The 19,935-nt window shown below is 47.0% G+C and overlaps 1 pseudogene; it reads left to right on the top strand.

Moving 5' to 3' along the window:
• Positions 1–4,663: 4,663 nt before the first annotated feature.
• On the top strand, positions 4,664–5,612 carry LOC123374123 (annotated as a pseudogene).
• The last annotated feature ends 14,323 nt before the right edge of the window (positions 5,613–19,935 follow it).

Genomic DNA, 19,935 nt, shown 5'->3' on the forward strand with positions numbered 1-19,935 from the left:
ACTGGGAAGCTAGGCCGTGATTTTTGAAAATAGGAGTCTAAAGTTAGACACCTAATTAGCTAGCCTGATTTTTCAAAAGGGTGGAATCTCTTTGCAGATTCTGTTGAAGTCATGCATGTTTATGTGCCTATGTGCTGAAAAGCTTGAATTTAGGTTCCCGGTTTTTAAGCTCTTGTCTAAGCCTCTGTGACACTCATTCCCTTATGCTCAAGGACACAGGATAAAAAAGAGGTGTGATCTTCCCCCAGTTAGTGAGGGTTTATACACACAGTGCTTTGCATCTCTGGACTGAGCAGGATCAAGTTCTTATTGGTCATCTCCAAATGCTGCAGGCAAAGTTAGCAGTGGTGCCAAAAGTGCAGATATATCAGTGGTTGTGGGAGGATGATTAATGCCCTTGTTCTTCAGTAATTTCTGTTTCAATATAGGGGATAGCGAGGGGCCCATCAGCGTATTTCAGTGCTCCTGAATCCCTGACACATCACGTCTTCTCCAGGTTCTCTGGTGCATGGATGGTAGCTGCTAAGTTTTAATGGGTTCTCCTAGATGGTGCACAGACATGCTTTGAGCTCAGCCACCTGGCCATCTCCAGGTTCACAGGAGAGGCAAATGGCTTTAGAAGAATCAGAACACACAGTGCATCCTCCACCCAATGAAGAGAGAATTCTTATAGCCAATGGGCGGCTTTCGAGGAACTCTGAACACATGTATGTAAGGTCAGGCCTCTAACAGCCTGAAAAGCTTAAGCCTTGATTGAGATGTAGATCTTCATACATGAGCACCTTAATAGAACATCCAGATCTCATTCTGAGGCTGCTCCGAACAGCGTTTTGCCTCCTAAGTGGCCATCTGTCCTTCGCTGCCTGTTTGAACATCCCAACACAGGGGCTGGATGCACTAGGTTTGTAAAATGTGGCCAACGCTTGGAGAAGCTAAGGCTCCAGGGATGCTCAAGTAGGCATACGTACCCAGAGATGAGTGAGAGAGTCTCAGGGCAGGGGAGCTCTATGGGAACTAAGCAGCAAAAGGCAAATGCAGACAGTAGTCAAGTAGTGATTGAAATTCTCTGTCTGGGGAACTAGTGGCAGAATCCGTGTTACTGGGGCACAAGCGAAAAGATTAGCCAATAACCCGACTATCACTATCTCAGTGGGAATAGTGTCAGAGACCCCTGTACTATCCAGCAGAATATCAGTGCAGTACTGGAAACATGTGAACAGCAAGGTGAGGTATAAATGGGGTTTAAGTACAAGTAAGAGGATGCAACTGAACATTTCAGTTTGCTGGGAAATATTCTGTGAAGTCTTTAGGTGAAAATGTTACCCTTTGAGTAAATCACAGTAACACGTTTGTAGAGTCCTTTACATTTCTGCAGCTTTTCACCTCAAAGGATGCTAAAAGCACACCACATTACAATGTTTTAGTGCATATCTAGGAATTTCTCCCACCACCAGTTAGAGGTAGCAGCTATTTAATCACACCCAGAGATGCTAAGGAGAAAATATGCAGACTAAATTTACTGACACAGAATATCGCCTGGCCTTGCAGCTACAAGATGTCATTTGCAACTGAGCACAACCAACACCTGGCAAACAGCTTATTTTAAAATTCAACCACTTTTGAGTTACTTTGGAGAAAAAAAGCGTGGACTTAATCTGGTACTTTATTCACATGCAGATGTTGGAGAGTAGGGGAAGCTCTCTGGCCTGCATTATACAGGAGGTCAGACCAGATGATCCCAGTGGTCCCTTCTGGCCATGAAATCTATGAATCCATGCGTTAGCGGGAAGGAAGCGGGGAGTAACAACAACAAGATGTTTTAATACAGACTGTCTTAGAGTGTAGTTCTGGCCATGTTGGTCCCAGGATATTAGAGAGAAAATGTGGATGGTTTACTATGTTCCTTTGGACCAACTTCTGTTGGTGAGAGATACAAGTTTTCAAGCCAAACAGAGCTTTTCTTCAGGTCTCGAAAGATACTTGAATGGTCCAATACAATATGTGCTAGCAATTTACGCCAAGCAATCTGTTCCACCTAGCATTTAACTATGACTCTCAGAGTACCTTTCCCAAGCCTGAGAAAGAGCTCTGTGTGGCTCAGAAGTTTGTCTCTCTCACCTACAGAACTTGGTCCAATAAAGGATATTACCTCACCCACCTTCTCTCTGTGAGCATGGTTCATACCGGCACTGAGTCAATCAGTTGTAGCAAATGCTGCAGGAACAGCTCACACCCTGCCTGTCATTATCAATTGACAGTTTACCAAAGTCTTTGAGAGAGAGGTGGGTTTTATGGAGGGACTTGAAGGAATCGTATGAAGATTGAGAGAGGATTCTGACCTTGCTCTTGCCAGTGCAACTCCTTGGGCATCAGTGGAGAGATATGTGGTTCTCACTGGTGAAAGAGAGAGCGGGGTCAAGCCTGGAGCTCATGAGATAATAGCTGAGACGTGTACAAGCAAATGAAACAAGAGGTTCATGAATAGAGCAGGTCACAAAGTTTCCAGTGGAATAGATCTCCATCCAAAATGGAATCAAAACATTGCACGGAACCACGTTGCTTATGTCAGCACTTTGAATGGAAACCAGTCAGGTCCCTGTGCACAACTGCTCACCCGAGGTGCAGCTACAATGCTCAGTTCCCAGGCTTGCCACTCTCCAGGGTCCTCTTCCTGTGGGTTTCCCTAGAGTGCCCCTCTCCTCATATACCCCCAGGTTCCCCCCAAGTCTCTTTCTCTCAGGACCCAGAAAAGAAATGTTGGGTGGAATAGCCCATCCACTCATTATTTTGGCCACCAATTAGGCCTAATTTCTGATATACCAATTTTGGTCTATTAATTTCTGGTTCCACATCTTCTGTTTTTACCAAACATGATTTCAACATAGTCCTTGAGTAATGGACCTCATTTAGTCTCTTTGTCTAGTTCTTTTGTACCCGTTTATAATATTTATTATTGAAAAAAGCTTGACCTATTTTGCCAACAAGTTTTGTTATTCTAGCATTATTATATGTTTCATATATTTTTTACATTAGAGATCACAATTAGAGCAAATTTGCAGGCCAAGTCATCACAACATAATGGCAGGGAAAGGAATTTGGCTATGGGGGAGGTTTGGAGACACTCCCTTGCCTGACCCCTCTGCTGTTAAAAGTAGTGTGTGGCTGAGGGTTGCTTTACAGTGAGGCAGTCCTACCTTAGTTCGCCCTTTGAAGCAAATAACTGTTGCTTATAATACTTGAACCTCAACCCATTGCCGGCACAGCTAATCCCTGAAAGGGGGGTGGGGTCACCATACACACTTCCAGGAAACTGGTGGGAGGACCAGATCTCAGGTTTAAATCCAACAATTTTGGGTAACAAGTGTAAGAAAGGAGATGTGACAGCTCTTCCCCATAGGTTCTAAAGAGAGAAATTAGATGGGATGGTGGTCACATGACTCTGTATGGAATTTTGAAGGGTTGACTTCCCCGGGCACCCTTGCTGCAGCTGGGTGATCTCTGTCAAGCTTATCAGCCTGTGGACAGGTTCTTTTATTGTTTTTAATATGTTTTCTGTTCAAAGCTTTCACCTTAAAAATAAATGTCTTTGCCTAGAAAAGGTTGTGTGGTAACTTAAAGCTGCTGGCAATCATGCCGATTATAACCTTTGGAGAGAAAGCCAAGGAGAGACACTGGCCTTTAAGGTAGTCTGGCTTGCTAGGAATACCACTGCGCAGACAGGGAATTGTGCAGCAGGAAAACCACTCGTTAGGAAGAAGAGTGATGTGGATCTCTTCCCGAGAGAGGTGATGGCTGAGGAGCTGAGAGAGCGTGTCCTTGAGCAACCAAGGAAGAATACAAGCACAGTTGCCCAGGTCTGTGACACACTTTTGTCAATAACCTTCCGTCTCAACCCACAACCCCTTATTCTTGCAATACTGGACATTCCACCACTGCTTCTACTAAAGCAGGGTTTCTCAAACAGGGGTCACCGCTTCTGTAGGGAAAGCTCCCGGCGGCCGGGCCGGTGTGTTTACCTGCCCTGTCCGCAGGTCCGGCCAATTGCGGCTCCTACTGGCCGTGGATCGCTGCTCTGGGCCAATGGGAGCTGTACGTCCCTAGGCTTGCACCACTTCCAGCAACTCCCGTTGGCCCGGAGCAGCGATCCACGGCCAATGGGAGCCGCAATTGGCCGGACCTGCACTCCATGCACTTCCGTACTGTAAGTCAGATTGTTGCAGCAATGTCTGGCTATTTATTTCCATATCAATTAAGTTATATTTACAATTGCCAGACTTGCAATAGGTATTTCAAAAGTACTGACTTGGAGATATATCTGCAATTGTCGATGGGTTCCAAGCTAGCTGACTTTTGAAATGCTGAAATGCACAACAAATTCTTTTAAATATTTTTTCTTCCCATTTGCCTTTGTTTTGTTTTGTTTTCTTTTATTTTAAGGAAGAAAAAACTTGGGAATTCCCCAGTGACATGAAACTATTAAGAGAAATTAACATCACACAGTAGGCATGATATAACTTGGCTTGTCTATCTTGACTTGCTTCTGTTTGTCTAGATGGTGGCACTCACCTTCCACCCCAACTTGGCTCCTCTTCAATAATAAGTATCATCTTTGATTTCTTATTTAAGTATCCCCCAGCAGCATAGATCATATCTGGAAAAAATAATGCAGGGAAATCACACTGGGGTGACTGAGTTCATCCTCCTAGGGTTCACAGGCAGTCCACAACTACAAACCATCCTCTTTGTGGTGTTTTTGGTTATCTACATTGTCACCCTGGTGGGGAATCTTGGGATGATCGCATTAATCACGGCTGAGTCCCAGCTATACACCCCCATGTACTTTTTCCTTCTCAACTTGTCCTTTATAGATACTGTTTGCTCCTCGGTTATTGCCCCCCCGGCTCTGGTGAACTTCTTAGCAGAGTGTAGAGCCATTTCCTTTGCTGGGTGCGCCATGCAATTTTTCTTTCTCTCTCTCTGTACAAATGCTGAGGTTTTGCTTCTGGCCGTGATGGCATATGATCAATTCATAGCTATATGCAAACCGCTGCTGTATATGATTATCATGTCAGGGAAAGTCTGCGTCCAGCTGGTAGCTGCATCATACTTCTACGCCTGTGCCAATGCCGTTGTGCACACAGGCTCTTTGTTCAGCCTGTCCTTCTGTGGTCCCAACATCATCGATTGCTTTTTCTGTGACATCCCCCCACTCCAGAAGCTCTCCTGCTCCAGCACTCACATCGATAGCAGAGTGCATTTCATCTTTGCTGCTGTAAATGCATTGATTACTGTTCTGATCATCTTCGTCTCCTACATTTATATTATCCTCAACATCTTGAGGATCCGGTCTACGGAAGGCCAGGCGCAAAGCCTTCTCCACCTGCACCTCCCACTTGAAGTCCGTCAGCATATTGTATGGGACTCTGTTCTTTATGTATTTATGGCCCACATCCGGCAACTCATCCGATCAGGACAAAGTGGTGTCTGTGTTCTACACCCTTGTGATCCCCATGCTGAACCCCCTGATCTACAGCCTGAGGAACAAGGAGGTGAAACACGCCCTGAGAAAAGTGATATACCGGACAATGAATGATTCTTTAGTGGTTGGATGATGATCATAGAATCATAGGACGGGCAGTGACTTCGAGAGGCCATCTAGTCCTGTCAAGGCAGGACTAATTATTATTATTAACATTAAATCCTATTAACATGTTGATTTAATCATCAATAAAGCTGGGGCAGGATCAAGTTTCTTCTGTCATTGATGAAGTTTGTACCATTCCCTGTTTCTTTCCTGTGTAATTGACTGGCGAGTGTGTGCTGTCACTTCCATGTCCCTTTCTGCAAAAGGATCTGAACTGTTACAGCCCCCAGTCATGGAGCTTTACCTCAAGATGTCGAAGCTCATGCTTCTGGCTCTTCAGTTCTCCAGTTCAGTTCCTTGGGAGTCACACCAGGAGCTGTCACACATGGCAACAAGCCAGCTAGAGGGTGGTATGCTCTGTTGTGCACTTAGCGAGGGGGTCAGCACATTAAGCTGCTGTACGTGTTATGTGTAGGTTACAGCAGGAGGGTTCCAGGTGTTGGGCTACTCCGTGGGCCTCATTTTCCTCTCACTTCCACCAGTCGAAATCAGGTTTTGCCTTTTTTCTGATTTTTTGTTTTGTTTACCAAAATCAATGGGGTTCTGCCCAACGAGGCCTTGGTAATTCCCTGCAAAGTTTGGAATTGATTGTCTGTGGGGCCAACCAATCACACCGTACAAGCTAAAGCTTAGGGGATCTCTTAAGGAACCAGCAGGATTGTCCTGATGAAAGCGGGGAGAAGGGCTTGGATGCAACCTCGGTCCCTGACCCACAATGCCCTGTCTTCCTAGAGCACCTCCCTTCTGAGGAGCTCAAAGCACTTCACAGGCCTGAGGAATTTACCCTCCTGTTCTCCCTGGGCCAACAGAAGACAAAGGAGAATATATTTCATGACAGTCGGGTCCTGCTGCCTTCATCCCCTTCCGCTTCCACTCCTCTGTTCCAGACCTCCCCTACCCTTGCAGCCTTCATGCCCTATAGTCTGCCCACACAATGGGGAGCAGGGGGGACAAAGGGGCAGGGAGTTCAGGTGGAGGGGTAAAGAACTGGATGGAGGATTTAGGAGAGGGAGGAAGCCTAGTCAGTGGGGTCACTCCCCTCTAGGCTTCTGCAGGTCTTGCTCGCTCGGTATAGGTTAGTGATACGCACACACCAACCCTCGAGCATCACCCTGGAGTGTCCAGCCCCTGAACCACCAGACATGCAGAGTTACTAGACCTGGTGTTCCCAAACTGCATCTTACCAATTATACCACACTACACAGCTCCATTTAGTACATCGCATGCACACTTCTTCACACAGAAAGCAAGTATGTTTATTTAACACAGGGATTCAAATGATAACAAGTAGAAATATTAGAAACAAAGTGTTACATATAAAATAAAATCATGACATGCATACTCGAGCCTAAACTTGATTAATAGGACATTGTCCTGTCATAAGAGCAAAAGCCCCAAATCCTTCCAGTCAGGTTTGGCTGTGATCTTCTATTCATGAGACAAGCACACGGTCCTCTTGTCTCCTCAGTGGGAAGATGCAGAGTTTGTCTATTTATCTGCAGTTATAGTCCAAAACTCCGTTGTGTGCACTTGTAGGATAACTCCCGCTGCTTGTCTTTTCCTGTCCAGGACACTCTGCAAAGACTTGATGAAGATTTTGCTCAGACTGTAAATGGTGCCCATTGTGAACCATACAATACTCAGTATACATGTAGATAGACCAATAAACATCTCTTGTCTGAAAGAAACCTGGTTTCATGTTTTCTCACCAGTTCCAAGTCACAGACCTTAAGTACATAATTTTCAGTCTATATACATAACCCCTTACACATTATCAGTACATACATTTTGCAATGATTAAGATGACCAGTGTGACACAGGCTTTCGGTAGAGGCCTAGCATGACACTCTTTGGTGAACTAGTATGTAGATACCAGGCCCAGGGGATCCTGGAAATCCTAATGCACCCTTGTGTCTTCTGCCAGTTGGCACCAAGAAGTCCCTGGGTCACCCCCCCCCCCATCTGTGTCCCAGTAACACTCATGCTACTGACTGACGAGACCCCCAGAGTAGAAGAGACTGGGATAAAGGGGAGCAAGGCTCACGGTGGGGAGGACTGAGTCCCAACCCCCCAGGGTCTCCCATTTACTCTGTAGGGACAGCTCTGCACTGGTGCTGCAGGAGCCCAGGGTGAGAGCTGGGGTGTCCTCTATGGGTTCAGGCAGGGGCTCATTCACTGCAGGGAGTCAGGGTGTCCACAAGGCACTAAGTGCTGTCCCGGGTATTTATTAACCATCCAGGAGAATGGGGCCAAGGGACATATGGGGATTTGCCAATGATTCTATTTTTTGGGAGGGGGGCATTGTGGAGAGGCTCTAGGGAAAGATGATTACTGGGTAGTGCGATGGCAGGGGCTATTTGGTGATGGCAGGGGCTGATGAGCATGAGGGGTAGCCCCTGGGGAAAGACACAGAAAAGAGAGTGACACTAAAATATCAGGGACAGAGCTAGCAATAGCCAGAGGGGATGGGAAGAGGGAGGGGTGTTGCCCTGGGGACACTAGAGGGAGCCACTTCCCCATCCAGCCACCATCTCAGGCCAGCAGTTGAGAAAGGACATGTGTAGCGACAGAACCATCCCTAGTCATTGTGGTGCCCTACACAGCCCCCCTGCAAGAGGGGCCTTGCCCCAGGCCTCTGCGGGGTGGGGTGTCCCCAGGCCTCCATGGGGGGGGGCTGCACCCAACATCTGTGGGGGCAGAAGCAGGCTTGAGGGGTTGGGGGGAAACCACCCCCCAGCATGAGCCGGCAGCACAGAGCAGGCTGGGGCCAGATTGTTCCAATTCCCGCTGCTGGGTGAATGCAGGGTAAGCCCAACCCCTGCTGCAGTCCCCTGGGATGTAGCTCAGGGGAAGGGGTGGAGTGGGGACAGGGCTGGGGCAGAGCAGGAGTGGGAACGGGCGGAGCAGGGGTGGGGCAGCTTTCCTGGATGGCTCAGCCAGCCGGGGGATCGGGCTGGCTGCTGGAGCAGCATGCAGCTGCGTAGGGCAGCAGGAAATTTGGAGCAATTTGGTACCCCAAATTTCCTGGTGCCCTACACAGCTGCATATTCTGCGTATGGGTAAGGCCCTGGGTAGGGAGAGCAGAAGGGGTCCTGGGCTGGGGTGACTGCAGAGAGTTTGGGCCAGAAATGCTATTATTGATGATTTTTATCTCTATACATTTCAATCAATGTCTCTATTTTTCTTTTATTTAATCCTCTTATTTCCTCTTTAACCGTAGAAAATCTTCCTTCTGGGGCTAAGGTTTAGCTGCATCCCTTGGGGACTGTTCCAGCAACTCAAAAGAGACCTTCTATTAACTGTGATAACTATGGCCAACCCAACATTCCATAATAGATAAAAAGTATCTTTTCCCCAATTTTTATCCCATTTCTCACATCCCATTCCCTTAACTTGCTATCAGTCTTTGACACACTCTAAGGGTATGTCTATACTACTCGCCGGATAGGCGGGCAGCAATCAATCCAGCGGGGGGCGATTTATCGCGTCTAGACTAGACACAATAAATCGACCCCCGAGCACTCTCCCATCGACTTCTGTACTCCACCGTCGCGAGAGGTGCAGGCAGAGTCAACAGGGGAGCAGCAGCAGTCGACTCACTGCAGTGAAGACACTGCGGCGAGTAGGTCTAAGTACATGGACTTCAGCTACATTATTCACATAGCTGAAGTTGCATAATTTAGATCAATTTCCCATCCCCCGCCAGTGTAGACCAGGCCTGACATAGTAAGTGGCTGAACTTGGGGTCTGGGGAAGGTTTAACATGATCCTGGGTGCATAGGCTCCAACTCCCCACAATTTCTGCCTGTGCACGTCAACCTCCCTGGCCACACAATAGCAGATTTTAAGGTGGCCATCCTACAGCAAAAAAACTTTAGGACCAGACTTCAAAGAGAAACTGCTGAGCTCCAGTTCATCTGCAAATTTAACACCATCAGTTTAGGACTAAACAAAGACTGTGAATGGCTTGCCAATTACAGAACCAGTTTCTCCTCCCTTGGTTTTCACACCTCAGCTGCTGGAACAGGGCCTCATCCTCCCTGATTGATCTAACCTCGTTATCTCTAGCTTGCTTCTTGCTTGCTTATATATACACACCTGCCCCTGGAAATTTCCACTGCTTGCATCCGAAGAAGTGGGTATTCACCCACGAAAGCTCATGCTGCAAAACGTCTGTTAGTCTATAAGGTGCCACAGGATTCTTTGCTGCTTCTACAGAACCAGACTAACACGGCTACCCCTCTGATACACTGCTTTATACTGTGAGACTTGGAGCTCAATGCATTTACTTAACAAAGAGAAGGTTGATCATGATCTATAACTACTAAGGAAAAAAATAACAGATGGGAGAGGCCTCTTGAGTCTAGCAAACAAATGTAGAACAAGATCCAATGTTTGGAAATTGAAGTTAAATTTATTTTTAATTGAAAATAAAATTCAGCTTTTACAGTCAGGGTAACTGACCTGGAACAGCTTCCGAAGTGAATTGGTAAATTCATCATTATTTGGGGGCTTTAAATTGCAATTGGATTTCCTTCTAAAATATCTGCTCTTCTTAGTTCAACCACAAATTACTTGGTTTGATAATGAGCTGCTTCTTACCAACTATGGATGAATAATTTCTTCCGCAGCAGGAATTATTGGACGGAATTCTCTGGCCAGGTGTTATGCTGAAAGCCAGACTAGTAGATGATTATTGTGGTTGCTGCTGGCCTTGAAATCTAATAATTTGTTAGGAAGAAACTTCTGTTGTCCCACAATTGTCCATTCGGGCAATTCGGGTTCCTTGAACCTTCTTATGGAGTATCTGGTATTGGCCACTCTTGGAGACAGGATAGTAGACTAAATGGTCCTCTCTGCTCTGGTCAAGTGTGGAAGTTCTTATGTTCCTAGCAGTAATTGTACAGAAGCCAGACTGTAATTGTATCATATGTTGTCATGTGACATGAAAAGTCAGAAACCTGTCAGTTCCACTTAGAAGTTGTGAAGTGAACATGAGGTTCTGAGACTTAAAAAAAATACAATACAGAATATTTTTAACATGCCATTTTTTAAAATTAAGGAAAGTTTTAAAACATTTCAATATATGTACATTCCATTTCAACAGGCTCTCACCATGTATTTAGTTCATGTTAAAGGCTTCTTTTAGGCCCTCCAGTAGTTTCCTATAACTACTAAGGAAAAAAATAACAGATGGGAGAGGCCTCTTGAGTCTAGCAAACAAATGTAGAACAAGATCCAATGTTTGGAAATTGAAGTTAAATTTATTTTTAATTGAAAATAAAATTCAGCTTTTACAGTCAGGGTAACTGACCTGGAACAGCTTCCGAAGTGAATTGGTAAATTCATCATTATTTGGGGGCTTTAAATTGCAATTGGATTTCCTTCTAAAATATCTGCTCTTCTTAGTTCAACCACAAATTACTTGGTTTGATAATGAGCTGCTTCTTACCAACTATGGATGAATAATTTCTTCCGCAGCAGGAATTATTGGACGGAATTCTCTGGCCAGGTGTTATGCTGAAAGCCAGACTAGTAGATGATTATTGTGGTTGCTGCTGGCCTTGAAATCTAATAATTTGTTAGGAAGAAACTTCTGTTGTCCCACAATTGTCCATTCGGGCAATTCGGGTTCCTTGAACCTTCTTATGGAGTATCTGGTATTGGCCACTCTTGGAGACAGGATAGTAGACTAAATGGTCCTCTCTGCTCTGGTCAAGTGTGGAAGTTCTTATGTTCCTAGCAGTAATTGTACAGAAGCCAGACTGTAATTGTATCATATGTTGTCATGTGACATGAAAAGTCAGAAACCTGTCAGTTCCACTTAGAAGTTGTGAAGTGAACATGAGGTTCTGAGACTTAAAAAAAATACAATACAGAATATTTTTAACATGCCATTTTTTAAAATTAAGGAAAGTTTTAAAACATTTCAATATATGTACATTCCATTTCAACAGGCTCTCACCATGTATTTAGTTCATGTTAAAGGCTTCTTTTAGGCCCTCCAGTGCCTGTGTTTCAGTTATTTTCCCCCAGTTTCTTGGGAGATCTGCTGGGTTAGCATTATAACTTTTAGCTAACTGGTGACTGAACTTCTGAAAAACAAACTTCCAGTAATCAGAAGCCTCAATGCTGGGATCTGGCTGAATGCGCCAGTCTGGGGTAGTAAACGCGAAAATCTTTGTAGGGAAGAAATTTCTCTTTTGTGCCTGATTTTCGGCATGAGTTCTCAGAAACCACTTCAGATAAGCATATATCATAGATAAGTTTTTGTGTATAAAGATCCCTGAAATTGCATAATCCTTGTGGCCGATGCAGAGATGCAAAATGCTACTTGTGGTCACTGCCTTCTGCTTCACAGGGGACATTACATAATGGACACTGCCTCCCACAGCCAAACACTCGCTTAAAGATTACATCCTGGGGTTTTAATGACAGATTGGAGAGTTTGTGTGAATATCCAAACCACCAAATTGGGATAAGATTTCTTGTTCCAGATCCAAAAGAAAGGTTTGAATATTAGCACAAAACTGGTCTGTTTTTGCTGTGTTTTTAAACTGTATCCCAAGTAAGTTGTTCTTGGAAATGACTAGGTCCTGCTGCAGTGCTTCACAACAGTTGTTTAAAAATACTAAGACTGTGGTATTTTTTTTCATTTTTGGAGCTTTCCAGAACTTCCCTCACCTTCTTTACTATTGAAGATAGAATATTTTTCTCCAACTCTCCCAAACACGTAGTTTCCCTGTAATGATCCATCATATATCTCTGAATCCAGGTTTTGACAAATTCTTCATAGTTTTTAATATATTTCATATAGTTATCAAAGTTCATCTCCTCCAGAAGCTTTTTCTGTACAGTGAACTGGAAGAAGGTCCAGCTGCCGTATTCAGTGGACTCTGCCTTGTTGAGAATGTCATCTACTATCTCTATTCCTAGTCTTTTGTTGATATAAACCACCAAGGCAGGTTTGAGACATTGATCACAGAAATCCCTGGCCCTTGTTTGGTTCTCATCTTTTTTCCAAATACACGTCAATAAATGTGGAGAAATACTGAGGCTTCAGCTTCTCTAGATGACACTGAGGATCATTTTGTTTGATAAAATCTTCATGCATCTTTTGAAATCTCCAAGCTGGCTCCCCCAAAATATGAAGTTTCAGGTCAACTTCAAAGCAAGCAGTAGTGCCAAGTTTTTTAACATCCTCCTGTTACTCCTTGGTAGGTTTGAAACTTCAGAGTCAGGTTAAGATGCAATTAGTCAGAGGAGTATCAGTGGGGAACCTCAGCTCTGTAAGTATGCAGGAGATTTGTGGTCTGCAATAGCAGAGAGTCCTTAATTGTATATCTCTGATGGCCACTCCAACTACAGACAGTGGGGAGCTAAATCCACAAAGGGACTTAGGCGTTGCAACACTCAGCATTGCAACACAGAATTTTTAGGTGCCCTGCTGTCCACTGGACTCCTCAGCCCTGAACTAGGTTCCCAGGCTCCCTTTATAATGCATGGGGAGAGTAGACAACTAGGAATGGGATTCACAGAAGCCAGCATGCTGAGCAGGGAGCCAAAATGAAATGCTGTTGAAAAGAGTGGGGCCTAAGCCCTGCCCCTCAAAGGTAATTAGATACTTAACTCTGGGCCAGAGAGAGACGCCTAAATCAGCTCAGAGTTCTCAGCTGTAAACCCTCTCCTGGAGTTAGGCCCCTAACTAGAACATCTGCTGAGAACCCCACCCCATTATAGCCATTAGCCTACTGGACTGCTGGAGAGTGGGAGATCCAAGTTCAAGTCCCTGCTCCAAATCAGCCAGATTGGGTTTTTGTAAACAGGCCTCCCACATCACAGGCGACTGCCCTAACTGAAAGGCTATTGGGTATTCTGGGACGCACATATTCCATCTAACTCAAAAGATTACCGATCTGGTTGCCCTGGGCTGTGTTTTGTGCAAGGCTTGAGCCGGCAGGCATGCTCTGAGAATGCTCCCGGATCAGGCTCCACAGGCTAGAAAGGTGGGGCAATGTCAAACTGAGAATCCCCAGACTTGGGGCTGCTGCCCCATCTGCAGCTCCTGCCAGGGCCCAGGGCACCTATTTTTAAAATTGTCCAGGGCCTCTGGGCATGGGCCCCATGTGCCCATGTGTTAATCTGCTACTGATTGTGACTTGCAGCTAGGAGCCCCCGGCTGGCACGCTCCCAGCAGCACGGGAGAAATCGAACCCACCTCCACTTCTGGGAGCCTCCTCCAGCTGCAACAGTTCTGTGATACTTCATCTCAGCGAGTCTTAGGCCTTGTCTACACTATTAAGTTTTGTCACCAAAAACTGCCTTTTGGCGACAAAACAGTGAGAGCGTACACACTGCAATGGGACTTTTGTCCAGGAAAACACCTGGTTTCAGCAAGAAAAAATTTCCACCCCAAGAGAGATTTTTTTTCTTTCCCCTCCCTTTATTGTTGACAAAGAGTCAGGGTTTGGCTACACTTGCAGGTGTGCAGCGCTGGGAGTTAAAGCTGTCTTTGTACAGCTGTGTAGGGAAAGCACTGGAGTGTGGCCACACTGACAGCTACCAGCGCTGCAGTGTGGCCACATTTGCAGCATTTGCAGCGGTGTTGGGAGTGGTGCATTATGGGCAGATATCCCACAGAGCACCTCATCCCATTTTGGCGCCATTTTGGCGCCGTGGGTTGTGGGAAGGGGGTGGAGAGTAATTCTGCTTCCTGTCCCAACGCCCCGTGATGCATCGCTTCACATCCCAGCAATCCCTGTTTTTCCGTCCACATTTGGCGCCATCTTGACTCTCTCAATGGTTACTGTGCAGCGCGATTTCTGTGGGAAATGGAGCCTGAACTGCTGAGGAGTATGCTGACGAGTCTCGCCAGCACATCACGTTTGGCAGCCTGCCTGCCATGCTTGGGGCGGCAAAATCCCTAGAGCTGCCCCTGCACAGCAGGGGCCCCCTCAGCCGGGCACTCCACTTCTGCTACAGCCCAGTGGCCGTAGTGCTGGCTGTCCTCTCCAGCCCCCTCCCCTGATGACCCGGCCCCTGGGCTTCTCCCCCTGCCCGCTCCCACCCACTTGCTCCTCTTATCAGATGGCCGGCTAAGGGCTCCTTTCGTCTCCACCCCACATGGGCCAGTGACGGACGGTCTGCCGCTCTGGGCTCCCCTGGGCTCAGGAAGCCTGAAGCCAGGGACTGTTAACCTGCCGCCCGGTGTAGAGTGGAGCAGAGATGATGGAGTTCCTGCTTGCCGCTCAGCTGCTCTGCAGCAGAGGAAGGGTGAGGGGCTAGGACCAGGGAGAAGGTAGGTACTCACTCTATGTGGATAGGGGTGTGTGGAGGGGTCCTGTTTACCTCCTCCCCAGCTCTGCTGTGCTTGCAGTTTACCCACAGCCTCTCCCTTGCTCCAGGGACCAACCCTAGCTCCCGCCCCACTGTGCTTTTGCCCCCTGGCCCCTGCCTTGCTCCAGCTGGGGACCAATCCTCCCCCCCACCATGCCCTGCTGTGCCCTTGCCCCTTGCCCAGAGGTGGATTTACCATAAAACACAGGGACGGGACCCCCCCCAACGACAGGGGGCCCCAGGGCTGGGCAGCGTCAGGGGCAGAAGCTTGGTCCTGCCAGCTCTTGGGGCTCCTGCTTCAGGCTCCGCCCACCCCTAGTAGCAGCCGAGCTCCCCCTCCCCGAGTACGCCACGTCCCTGCTCCTCCCCCACCCTCCCAGCACTTCCCCTGCCGCCAAACAGCTGTTTGCCAGCACTCAGGATGCTCCGGGAGGGAGGGGGAGGAGCGGGGCTGCAGCACACTTGAGGGTGGGGACTTGGGGAAGGGGTGGGCTGGGGGCAGGGCAGAGGTGGAGCAGGGGTGGGAAAGGGGTTTTGGGAAAGGGATGCAATCCGAGCAGGATGGAGCAGAGGCGGAGCCCCCGCACTCACCCTACACATACCCTCCAGCCCCTCAACCCCAGCCCCGACTTCTGCACCCCCTTCACATACACCCAGACCCCTGCCCGCTCTGACTCCTGCACCCCCCACACACACTCAGTCCTGATTCCTGCACCCCCTCATACAGCCCATGCCCTCCCTGACTCCTGCACCCTCTCACACACACCCCAGACCTGATTCCTGCACCCCTGACACAGCCCCTGCCCTCCCTGACTTCTGCATCCCAACCTCCTGACCTCCCAGACTCCTGCACCCCTTCACACAACCACAGCCCTGACTCCTGCACCTTCCCACATTCCCACCCCCTCCCTGAGCACGAAACAGGAGCTGCCCCACGTAACCGCTCCACACCCCAACCCCCTTCCCCAGCTCTGAGCCCCATCCCACATCCTAACTCCTGGCCAGACCCTGCACTCCAACCCCCAGCCTGCTCCTGTACCCTAACTCCCTTCCAGACCCTGCACCCCCAGCCCTGAGCCCCATCCCACATCCTAACTCCTGGCCAGACCCCGCACCCCAATGTTTTTTTACATTGTTTTTAATAAGCGCTCTTATCCAAAGCACTTTACAATAGTTATCTAACTTTACAAACAGTATCTGGAAAGATCATTACGTGATCAGGTGAGACCCTCACCAATTTTCAAGTGGTCTGTGGAAAAAATAAGTTAGACTACAAAAAAATCAAAGTACTTCAATTTATTTTCATTTTCTTCCTATTTCTTATAGGAGGACAATGAAGAACAAAAGAATGAACAACAGGGGCCGGGGGCGGGGGGGAGAGAGAGAGAAGAGAGAATGTTCTTTTTCTTGGCTGGGTCCCAAGGGGGGACCCAAAAATGAAGCTAAGCACAGGGCCCCACTAACTCTAAATCAGCCACTGTCCTGCCATATGAAAAAGCTATAAAAGATGGGGAGTGACATCATAAGGGTTCTTCACTCCCCACCCAAGAAGAGTCCTGGAAACACCCAAGGAACAAAGACTGGACTGGAGGAAGTGCAGGACCCAGGCTAAAGGGATTTCTAGCCTGTGTATGAAACATCTGGGGGATTCCAAGCTGTAAAGCAAGTGCAGCTTACCCCTTAAGGATCTGCAGCCTCCTTGTATCATCTCTCAGGGTGAGAATCTGCTAATGCATATCCAGTATATTTAGTATAATAAGTTTAGTTTGTGTGTTTAATTTATTTGCTAGGTAATCAGCTTTGATCTGTTTGCTATCCCTTATAATCACTTAACATCTTTTGTGGTTAATAAACTTGTTTTTGCTTTATTTAAACGAGTGAGTTGCCAGAGTGAACTAATCTTAGCTCAGGGGCAAAAGGCTTTTGCGTATTCCTCTCCACATTGAGGGAAGGGGAGAATTTTATGAGCTTATGTTGTACAGTTCCCTGTGCAGTGCAAGACAGTAAAATTTTGGGTTTATACTCCAGAGGGGGTGCATGCCTGAGGTGATGGGAGTTGCCCTAACTGTAGCCTTCCTATACAGGGGCTGGTCAGAGAGCCTGAATGGAACTGCAGCTGGATGTGTCCCTACCTGTAGGTATGCTGGGGAAAGTGCAGGCTGGAGGGCTTTGCAGCTGGTCACAGGAGTTCAGTGTGAGAGGAAGCCCAGTGTGGTGGGTCAGGGGGCTCAGTGGTACCCCAGTTCCAGGTGGCATCCTGGGAGAGGGAAGCTGTCACACTGGGTTGGGCCAGCATTATCTGGTACACAACTGTAGTAACATATTAAGGAGGAGATAGTACCTTCAGCATTTTCTTTTTCTGAGAACACAGTGCCTCCTAAATTCTTGGGTTCGTTCTCCATACTTGAAGATCCTAGAAAGGAAACTACATTAAAACCTTCTCAGATCCTTAAAGACTTTGTTGATGTTCCTGTATTCTTAATAGTTATATAATCTCCTTTCAAAATGATGAAGATGCCCCAAGAAGCTTTTTCTACAGTAAAAATAAAGCCAGTGACAATTCAAACACTGTGCAGGAAATGCTAACCACAGGGAACAGGAAGGCAAAATGCGGTTTGTTGTTATGTAGTGTAGATTGAATGTTCTAATTCTGTAGAGAGGTTCCAGAATTGTTCATTGGGTTTTCTTTCTGACCTGTGAGACCAGAAATTAACTTGATTTCTACCTTTTCTTTTGTGAAGGTGTCGCACGGTATTACATTTTAATTGTGGATGTTGATGTTTTAATTTTGGTCTTTGCACTCATAGTTACTCTTTATTAGGCCTGGTAAGTTAAGTGCAGTTAGAAGAAAGTCTCAGATCTGTAACCATGCAAGGGATTTACATTCATGGCCAACTCAGACATAGGGTCCTTAATTGGATCTCTCTGAAGGCTGTTCCAACCATGAGCAGACTATATGAGGAGGGAGTGACCAGAGACCTGAGCATTCTGCAGCAGATATTACAGTTCTGTGTAATATCCCTAGCGAGTCTTACTCACTCCACTCTGCACTCCCTGAGCCAGTCTCACTAATCAGAGGTGGAGGGCTTCAGTCAGATGAGTCTGTAGATGGCCCAGGAAGTGCTTGTACTTGCCTTGAGAATAGCCATATGGAAAGCTCTACCAAAGGACAGAGTATGAGGGGAAACAAGCTACTCATGTCTTATTTCCACAGCCCATCCTCTCATTCTGCCCCTTTTCCCCATCCATTGGTGAGTACTGCTGCTCCCTTTTCCCTCCACCATTCCCCTGGTGGCTCACCTTCTGTCCCCTCCTCCAGCTCTTCTCTGGTGTCTCCCTTAGAGCCCTGAGAAATAGCTAGGAGAAACAGGATTAAATTTAAGGAAAGACAAGAGTAGGCGCAATATCCAGAAAAACTTCCTGACAGTGAGCCCTATGAGGCCGTGGAATCATCTTCCTAGGGGGAAGGTTGGGAGCCCCATCACCTGGGTTATAGAAAATTGGGACTGGATAAACACTTGGCGGACAGACAGTATGCAAACATCCTAGGCTTTTGCAAGTCTCCCTGCCAGAAAAATCCCCACCTGTTCCTGGCTGTTTTTGGTCTTTGTGATGGTTTCATTTTGTTTCTCTGTTTGAACTGTTGCTAGATGCTAACCTAATCTTTGTAACAAACGAATTGGCTGCTGGTTAAATCTTCCCTTGGGCCTTGTCTCTACTAGGAAAATTAAAACCGTAGATCAGCACCAATACAGGGCAACTGGTTTTAACAACAGCAAGGGATGTTTTTTCAGTTCACAGTCTGGTAGCGAGCAGTGTGTTGTGAGAGAAGCAGAACCTTTGATGAAAGCTGAGCCCTGATTAGGGGGTGAAGCATCCCTTATTAGGGAGCCTAGAAAGGCAGCCATGCAACCAGCCAGTGGCACACGAGCAGCAACACAGAAGCCAGAAAACAGAGCTGACAACAGGGAAGTTTGAGAGGTAGTTTGCGGGAAGGTATGTGTGTGTTGTTGTTGTTGTTTTGACAGGTGCTTACAGAAGCAGCCATGGTAGTGACTCAAGGAATGGAAGAGACAATTAAGATGAGTGATGTGGAAGCTGCAGGATGTATATCATTCTGAAGAGGGTACCTGAAAGCTGCTTCCTTTTTATGCCTGCTAGATTTGATGGAAGAGCTGATCCGAGGTTTGTATATGCTGTTAGAAGCCATGGCTGAGTTTCAAAAAGGATTTGAGCAGATGATGGAAGGAAGGTGAGAGGAAACTGAAGAGAAAACTCAAGACTCGATGCAAGCTAAACTGAAGAACTGTGAGGGTAGGCTGCTGGATGAGGAGAGTGGCCAGTGGAAGCATGTGACTATGAAAACAAGGCAGAGGAAAAGACCGGCTAGTGAACAAGAAATAGAGCTGAGGAACAGGTTTGCTGAGCTGGATATAGGGGAGAGTCAGGCAGTAACAGAAGATAGGTGGGCAAGGAGAAAGAGAAGAGTAGGTAGGCACCCACAAGAAGAGGAGAAGAGTCAATGGAGGTAGCCAGAGTTCAGAGCCCCAGGAGGAAAGAGGATGACTTGCCAAAGATTACAAGTGAGAACAGAAGGCAGGGAGACTTGCAGCCAGAGGGAACACAAGGGGGAAGGCTGGAGAATTGAACCAACACCAGGAAGAGGCAGGTCTACATGACTGAGAACTTCCTACTAAGAAGAATAGACAGGCCTGTCACTGGAGTTGATCCAGAGAACAGAAGGCTGTGCTGTCTGATGGGAGCTAAGATATGGGATGTGGACCCGAGGCTGAAGTGGATTCTAATCAGAACAGGAAAGAATCCATAAAAACATAAGAACATAAGAACGGCCATACTGGGTCAGACCAAAGGTCCATCTAGCCCAGTATCCTGTCTTCTGACAGTGGCCATTGCCAGGTGTCCCAGAGGGAATGAACAGAACAGGGAAACATCCA

This window comes from Mauremys mutica, chromosome 7 (genome assembly GCF_020497125.1).
Source record: "Mauremys mutica isolate MM-2020 ecotype Southern chromosome 7, ASM2049712v1, whole genome shotgun sequence".
Taxonomy (NCBI): domain Eukaryota; kingdom Metazoa; phylum Chordata; order Testudines; family Geoemydidae; genus Mauremys; species Mauremys mutica.